Raw genomic sequence first — 8,557 nt, 5'->3', positions numbered from 1 at the left:
GGGAGACAAGAAGCGAGGCAGGGACAGAGAAAGCAGACCCCTCCCCTCCAGGCAAAGGACTGTAGACCCACCTTCCCTCCTAGGACCACCCAGTGACGGCGTCTGTGTGGGTCTCTGAGGCTCCTGCACCCTCTGAGCCGGCTTGTCCCCAAGCTCCTTTCCCTGCCCCTCCGATGATGCCCGTCCGTCATGCTTACGGTCTGCGGGGGTCTGAGCACTGCCAGCCTGTGCCCCTCCGGCCCCACGTTGGCCACACAGACACTCGCGACACAGGAAGCTCAGTCCTGCCTCCTAGCCTTTGCCCCTGTGCCTCCTGCCTCGGGGAGTGTCCCTTCCCCAGATCTTCGTTTACATGCCTGGCCCCTTCTGGGCACTCAGGTCTCAGCTCCCGTGGCCTTCCAGACACACCCTGGCTCCTGCAGCCACCTCCGCCACCCACCCCCTGTCCCATCACAATGTCTGCTTCCTTCCACGGCAATCAATGCCATCTGCAATTACCCGGGGGGCAGGGGCGGGTGGGGGGTGTCTGTTTCCTGGTTCACAGTCTGCCTCCGGGGCTCCAGAGCAGAGGGTTGTGCCTGCCTCGTCCCCCGTAATCTCCCGCCTACAAAAAGACCCAGCATACAGTAGGCGCTCAATAAATGCGTGTTGCATTAAGTACACAGTCGATGGCGACAGAACGTGTTGTGCACGTGACTCTGTGTGCTTCCCTGCCTCCTCGTGTCCTGTGTGCGTCTCGTGTTCGTATGTTTCTGCGGACGGTCGCGTGCCGGGTGCGGGGCCCTGGGCCAGCCAGGGTTTGTGTGTTTGGGCTTTGGGGGACTCACCTGGCAACGGGTGTGTGAGTGTCTCCACGGGTGGCCCTCTCCGGCCGTGTCCCGGCAGCTTCACGTTTCTAGGGGTCCACGGGCCTGTTGCGCCCCGTGCGAGCGCCCGCAGAGCCACACGTGTGCAGCCTGTGGGCGGGACAGGGTCTGACGGCAGCTGGAGAGCACCAAGCTGTGTTTGCTGGTCCCCGCAGCATCCACGCTTGTCACCGTGGCCCGGTTCCAGGTGCCAGCATGGCGAGCTCGGGCTTGGAAAGACGCGCACGAGGGCGCGCCACTCTCCAGCATTTTCCCCAGGGAGGCTCGGTCGCCACAAACGACCTCGACGGCCCCGGATGAGAGAATAACGAAGCGAGACAATTAGGGAGGGGCTGAATGTCTTCATTTTACTACGGCAAACCCACATGACGTAAAATTTAGCACTTTAACCTTTTTTTCAATTATTTATGTATGTATTTATTTTGAGAGAGGAAGAGCGCGTGAGCGGGGAGGGTCAGAGAGACAAGGAGAGAGAGAGAGAGAGAGAGAGGAGAGAGAGAGAGAGAGAATCCCAAGCAGGCTCCAAACTGTCAGCGTGGAGCCGGGTGTGGGGCTCGAACCCACAACCTGTGAGATCGTGACCAGAGCCAAAACCAAGAGTCGGACGCTCAGCCGCCTTCGGCCACCCAGGCGCCCCCACTTTAACCATTTCTAAGCACACAGTCCAGTGGCCTCAGGCACACGGTACGGTACTGGGTTTGAGTGGTCGGTACTTTCATTCTTAACATGATTTCTGTTATCTGCAAGTTTATATAATTAAATGTTTTAGGATGACAGCAGTTAACAGGCAGCCCGCAAACTTCCAGAACACATAACAAGGGGCTCTGGGAGCCGGTCTCCTCACGGGCCCCTCTCCGGCCTCCGGGTGGGCGCTCCCGCGTGCCGGCACACGGTTTCGCGTGGCCCCATTCATCATGTTGTGGTCACACCCGTGCATGTGCCCGTGGACCCCCCGGTGTCTGCGTGTAAGAGCCTGGGTGAGCCCTGCGTGCGCCCAGGGGTCTCTGCAGGTGCACTGCTCTCTCTCCACCCCCCACCGAGTCTCCCCGGACCTGCGGGTATCTACACACCCATGCGCGAGGGGGCCCGTGTCTCTGAGGACACCTAGTGCCCGAGTACCCACTCCAGTGACACTCTGGAGCCGTGTCTGAGCCTTTCCTCCCGATTGGACGCTCAGTGCATCAGGTCGGTGTTGAAATCAGCTACGGGGGGCGGGGGGGGGGGGGATTTACACCACAGGAGTCAGCACATGCTGCGTACGCATCAGGGCTTCTCTCTCTCCCTCTCTCTCTGCCGGAGAGGTGGTTGTTAAACATTTACCAGAACGCCACGGGGACCCAGGTCGCTCCGTGTGTCCATGTGACCCCGTGGGTCCCCACGCACGAGCCAGTGCGGGTCCCTGGGGGTCGGAGCACCCGTGTCTCTGTGCACACACGATCCGTGTGCCCTGTGCACCTCTGTGCACCCGTGTGCCCGGGTGAGGCCCTGGCACCCCGTTCCTCTTCGGCAGTTGGTTCCACAGGAAGCCGCTGGGGTGGGGGCGAGGCTGCTGAGACTCCCCGCCCCGCTCCCCACCCCACTTCTCAGGGTGCTCCAGCTGTGCGGCCAGGGAGGCTCCCTGCTTCTAGAACCTGGCCTGGGCTGTCCTCAGACCCCTGCCTCCGCCCAAGGCTGGGGTCCACAGAGGCACCGGGCAGGCGGGCAGGCGGTTGAGAAAGAGGAAGCTGAGACAGAGTTGGGTCACCCTGCGGTTCCCGAGGGCCCCGCCAGTGCTCCCCCTGGGCCACCGGGAAGCCTCAGCCATGGGTCGTGGGGGCCACAGGAGCTGGTAGCCGGGCTGGGTACCCACGGCAGCGAGGACAAGCCTCTCTCTGGTGAGTGACCTTCACGGGGGCCTGGGGGACCGGTGACCAACAGAGACAGGGTGGCAGTGGCGGAGGCGGGGGGGAGGCAGGGTCCTGAGGGGCAGCAGAGACACCACAGGTCGTCTCCCTCCACCTTCCCGCCAGCCTGCTTCCTGAGTGGGCGGGGATGACCGTTTGACCCGCCTGTCTGTTCTGCAGAGGTCTGTGCCCCCGAAAGGTCACCCCCCCACCGGGCCTGGGGTCCACGACACGTGCAGCCGACAAGACAAGAAGATAGAGCCCCCTTGTAGCCAAAGCCTGCTTAAGGGACACAGACAGGGGGTCAATGACGGTGCTCCCTGGGGCAGAGTCCCCACCCCGGGCGGACTTCGCTTCCTAAACCGGATCGCGGGGGCCCCCACGGACCTCCCTGAAGCAGCATCCAAAGATTGGGGCTCCGGCGTCTGACTTTCAAAACAAACGCTGCCTCTTAAGGCCGATAGCAGTCGTGAGCTGGGCCCACCCCAGTCTTCCCGGGTCCTCTGAGGAGGAGGAGGACGCCCTCCAGGTCAGAGCTCTGACCCCGGGAGGCGCCCCCTGGCTCCCACCAAGGCCCACCTTGGGGAGCCTCACATCCGCCCGCCTCGGGGTGGGGCCGAGGGGGGAAGAGGGCTGCGGTTCGAGCAGGGCACACCCAGGCCTGCTTCCGCCCAGCCCCGGGGCCGCCCAGCCCGCAGGCGGCTTCAGTCTTCAGGCACCGTGGGGTCGGTCCGGTGGCCCAGGAGAACCGGGAGGGGGTGAACCTGGAGGGGAGAGCTGGGGCCGGGGAGGACGGAGCTGGTGAGTTAGGCTGAGGGCACATGGGGAAGGCCTTGAATGCCACGCTCAGGGGGCGCATTCCCCAGGGTGTCCCGGGCCTTGCATGTGAATCTTAGCACGGTGCCGGGCGCACAGTAGGAGCTCAGCCTGCCGGACCCAGAGCCTTGTTTTCCTGAGCGGGGCCCGGACAGGTGTGCGTCTAGACACTTTCTAAGTCACGCCTAAAAGAGAGAGACTGATGGGGGACCCCAATGTCTGCCATCTCCGCAGGCTGGGCTCTGGTGAGAGAGGGCCAAGCAGAAATGGCAAACCCGGCCTTGGCCTCCGCCTGAGGCTGGCTGGCCCCTCGGGGGGGGGCGGGGCTTCAGCACCCACAGAAAGTCCTCCCACCTGCGTGGGAGGCCTCCCCGGAGGTCGGGGAGCCCCGAGAGGCGTCCGCAGCCCGTGCAGGGAAACGTGTGTGGCGGGAGCCGGGGCATTCAAACCGCAGCACGGCTCCGCGGGCTATTCTCCGGGTTTCCACGGACGAGCCTGGCCGTCTGCGTATAACTGAGTGCGCGTGTGTCCGCCACTGTCCGCGTGTGCTGGAGGGCGCTGGGTGCTGCTGTGCAAAGTGTGGGTGTTTTTGTATCTTTCCGTGAGCGGAAGATGTGCGGTCACCTACTCACACTATGAGAGCTGACCTCCCGAGGGATGTGCAGATGGGGAGGAGGGCACGTGATGGCCAAGGACAGAGTTTAAAGGTCAGACAGAGAGGGGCGCCCGGGTGGCTCAGTCGGTTACGTGTCCGACTTTGGCGCAGGTCACGATCTCACGGTACACGGGTTCTGCACTGACCCTGAGGAACCTGCTTGGGAGTCTGTTTCTCCCCCTCTCTCTCTGCCTCTCCCCCACTTGCACTGTCTCTCTCTCTCTCTCTCTCTCTCTCTCTCTCAAAGTAAATAAATAAACTTAAAAATAAAATTTAAAAAAAAGGCCAGACAGAGAAAGGAAGATGGCCAAGGCAGAAAGGAAACTGGAGGACAAACAGGAAGGAGAAGCTTGGGCGTGGGGTGGGGGAGGGGCGTTCAAGAAAGAAGGGGTCAGGAAAGGTGAGGCTGGAAACTCTCCCATTGGAGTTAGCCCCCAGAGAGATCTAGAAGACTGGAGGGGGTGGAAATAAGACTACAAGGGCTGTGGGCTCAAGCGGGTGTCAGGAGGCAAAGGCAGGCGTGCAGATAACCCTTCGGGAAGGGAGGGGACAGAGGGTCACTGAAGAGAGGAGTGACAGACAGCCTTTTCCTCTGAGGGGGCGGCAGCGGGCCAGGACTCCAGAAAGAAGAAAGCCTTGGTCCTCTCACCAGTGACAGCGGTTTGGGGCTGGGAGGTCACAGAAAGGATCTGGGGAGCCGGGGGAGGGGGTCAGCAGGGAACAAAGGATTTTTCAGACGCAGAGAGCGAGGGTGCAGTAGGGAGGCCCCACCACCAGGGGGCAGCACCGGCACGGCCACGCGCGCTGACCGGAGCCCGCACACCTGACCTCGCACGCAAAGCCCACGCACCCGGCTCACACGTACACAACCGCGCGCGGACACGCAGGAACCCGGGCAGGGACCAGGTAACAGAAGCAGATTTCCCCAGGTCCCAGGTGAGCCTTGTACATCCAACCCCACAGATACCATCCGGCCTTCAGGCACACACACCGGATCGCAGGTTTTTTTTTAAAAAACAATATTCAGCTATAAAAAAGGAGGTCCTGCCACTTGGGACAACATGGATGGACTCCGAGGACACTGTGCTAAGTGAGTAAGTCAGACAGAGAAAGGCAAATGCTGTATGATCTCACTTAAACGTGGAATCTGAAAACGGCAACCAAACCCATAGAAAAAGAGATTGGATTTCTGGCTTCCAGAGGCAGGGGGTAGGGGTGGGGGGAGGAATTGGAGGAAGGGGCTCAAAAGGGACCAACTTCCAGTGACAAGATAAGTAAGTCCTGGGGATGTGATGCGCACAGCGTGGTGACCAGCGTTAACGCCGCTGCGTGGTGTGCTGGAAAAGTCGCTAAGAGAGTAGAAACTAAGAGTTCTCATCACAAGGAAAAAAAACTTTTTTTTTTTTTTTTTGTATCTAAATGAGGTGATGGAAGTTAGCGACATGTGTTGTGGTCATTCCACAGTATATGAAAGTCCAGTCATTATCCCGTGTGCCTTAAAAGCACGCGGTGCCGTGGGTCCATTATATCTCAATAAAACTGGGGGGAAGGGCGCCTGGGGGGCTCAGTCGCTTAAGTGCCCAACTCCTGATTTCGGCTCAGGTCATGATCTCATGGCTCAGGAGTTCAAGCCCCGAGTTGGGCTCTGAACTGATGGCACAGAGCCTGCTTGGGATTCTCTCTCTCCTTCTCTCTCTCTGCCCCCCCCCCCCGACTCACACTCTCTCTCGCTTTCTCTCAAAATAAATAAATAAACTTAAAAAAACAAAACGCTGGGGGGAGAACCACCCAGATGTTCCTATTCACCCCCACATGGGCAACTTGACACCCAAGATTTGCCCTCAAACACACACTCACAGGGGCGCCTGGCTGGCTCGGCTGGAAGAGTGCGTGACTTTGATCTCAGGGTCATGGGTTCAAGCCCCACAGGGGGTGTACAGATTACTTAAATAAATAAAACTTAAACACACACACACACATGCACAGATGTGAAAATACACACTCTGTGTGCAGACTCACAAACGCAGGGTCAAAATCACAGCCAGTGGTGCACGCACACACACACGCACACGCAGACGTTCACACACACCCAAGCTCACCTCAGGACCCAGTCTAAACTTGTCTTCTGAGGACCCCGATGTCACCACCACTCACAGTGCCGTTTTCTTCGGCCCGTCCTGGGAATGTCTAGTCCGGCCAGGGTGAGACGCCTATAGATGGAGGAGGGGTGAGGGGGGCTTGTGCTCAGGGCTTGGCCTTCCCCCACCCCAGGCTGGAGTCCCTGGCCCCCCAGCCCCCCTGCCCCCCCGCCCTGGCCCCAAGCTCCCATCAGCTGATGCATCTGGCCGCCCCTGGCGGCAGTCTCCGCCCCTCTTGCTGGCAGCCCCATCCTGGCAGGGCTTCCCGGCCAAACTCCTGCTTCAGCCCCTGCTGTGCACCCACCACTCTCGCGCGCGTGGGCCCCCATGGCTAACTCAGCGCTCAACCACTCCTGGCCAGCCCTCTCCAAGCGGTGGCTGAAGCGGTGGGCCTTCAAGAGAGGTAAGGGGGCGGGCAGTGGCCAGCAGGCATGTCCCCCCGCCCCCAGCAGGGCTCCCTGGACAGCCTGGAGCCTTTCCTCTGCCTGGGGCACAGGCTCTGCCTGATCCGGCCCCAAATTCCATGATCCCTAGTCCCCCGGGGCCCAACAGAACATCACAGGCTTATGGGGTCCTTGTCACTTCAGAGGAACCGTCTCCCCAGGCTCAGCCAGGACCTTGTGTCGGGAGGTACATTTGCAGAACGAGAGTCCACCCCAGAACTCCCTTGGGGCACCCTGGTGACTGGCTGGGGGTTCCTGCTGCTGTTTGCTCCTGGGCGATGGCAAGATGGAAGCTAGGGAGGCGGCCAAAGAGAGGAGGTTTGAGACTCCGAGGGGTTCTGGAGGACACCTCCCTCAAACACAACACACGAAAGGGGTTGGTGGCGGTCCCCTCCCGGGTCCTGGGGCCTCAGTTTACTTCTGTGGGGGCTGGAGAGGCCCCTTGTATTATATCCCCCGAGGCCTGGGCGAATCGCTTTGGCAAAAAGACGCTTCTCCTTAAATCTCAGGATGAGTTTTCCCTTGAAGATAACCAGCCAGTATCAGGGGCCACAGGGTGTGGGGGACAGTGTGATAGGAGCCTCCTGGATGTCCTTCCTCCCGTGCCTCCCACCTTTGCCCGACCCTCGCCCACTCCAGGCCACTGCTTAGCCTCCACTGTCACCTGCATGAGCCAAGTGCCTGTCCAGGGTGACCGTGAGTGTTCATGCAGGGGGGAAGCCAGGGAGAAGATTCATTAGCTCATTCATTCCGCAGACTGGTTGAGGGCCTAATGTGTACCAGGCACCCTGCTTGGGTCAAGAAGGAGACGGGAGTATCAGAGGACCTGGAGGCTGGGCCCGGGGAGACAGAGGGAGGCCCGGACACTGGGACGCGAGAAAAGAATACCCAGAAAGGGAGAAGTTGCTCGCCGGTTGTTGAACCCTCGTGATGTTGAGAGAGGCTGAGTGACTTTTGCTCGAGGTCACGTAGCAAGCGCATGCTGGAGGGGCCAGGATCTGGAAACAGTTCTGTCCCAGAGCTACCGCTGTGCTGTGTTCTGACTGGTAAACGAAGCTGCCAGTGTGGGCAGCCGGAGGGTCTGGGGAGGGCTTTTAAATCCACCAGTGGATGGCAATACCAGAGAACAAGTGCATCAACCATGGATCCCCGAAGTCCCTGTCTGGGACCCAGATCCTTATGAAGTTCCACCCGCTCCTGGCCTCTCCGCCCAGCCCATCTTCCTGCCCAGGCACATTGAGACTGATTCATAGGCTGGCAGATGGGGGAGTGAGCTGAGGAAACCAGCAGTCACTCTTACACCCTTTTATGGCTGGGGCTGCAGGGGCTAATGGTGGAACCTGAATCCAGGCTCCTTAGCGAGAAGCATGGTGCTGGGGAGTAGAGTCTTTCCTCACAATGTCCTTCCAGGCTTTAGCCCTGGGAGGAGTAGGGAGATACATAGGAAGAGGGCTTTTCTGTGTGCCCCTCTCAAGCTCTGTAACTGGCCATCTGGACATCTAATGCGACTTCCTGGGAAAATGATAGGGTTGGATTTGGGGAATGAAACAAGGCTGGGGAAAGGGTAGTTAGGACCTGCAGGGAAGTTGCCTCACCGAATCCGTAATGAGTACATTCTGTGCCTTAACTGGGTTTCCCTCTTGCCTGGCTTCTCTGACTCTGTCCTGCCCCCCTTCTATCTACATCTTCCCCCTCCCCCACTCATCCCCTCAGAATGCCATTTCCTTAATATAACGAATGCCTCACTGTCTCTGGA

The 8,557-nt window shown here is 59.9% G+C and overlaps 1 protein-coding gene across 1 annotated transcript in view; it reads left to right on the top strand.

Moving 5' to 3' along the window:
- The first annotated feature begins 2,238 nt into the window (after nt 1-2,238).
- ARHGEF18 (Rho/Rac guanine nucleotide exchange factor 18) overlaps nt 2,239-8,557 on the top strand; it is a 90,306-nt gene continuing 83,987 nt past the window's right edge. Inside the window, exon 1 of the mRNA XM_030299175.2 lies at nt 2,239-2,740. The gene's annotated coding sequence lies outside the window, so the exon portion shown is untranslated. The remainder of the gene's footprint in view (nt 2,741-8,557) is intronic.

This window comes from Lynx canadensis, chromosome A2 (assembly GCF_007474595.2).
Source record: "Lynx canadensis isolate LIC74 chromosome A2, mLynCan4.pri.v2, whole genome shotgun sequence".
Lineage (NCBI taxonomy): Eukaryota > Metazoa > Chordata > Mammalia > Carnivora > Felidae > Lynx > Lynx canadensis.
This window is presented reverse-complemented; position numbering and strand designations above follow the sequence as displayed.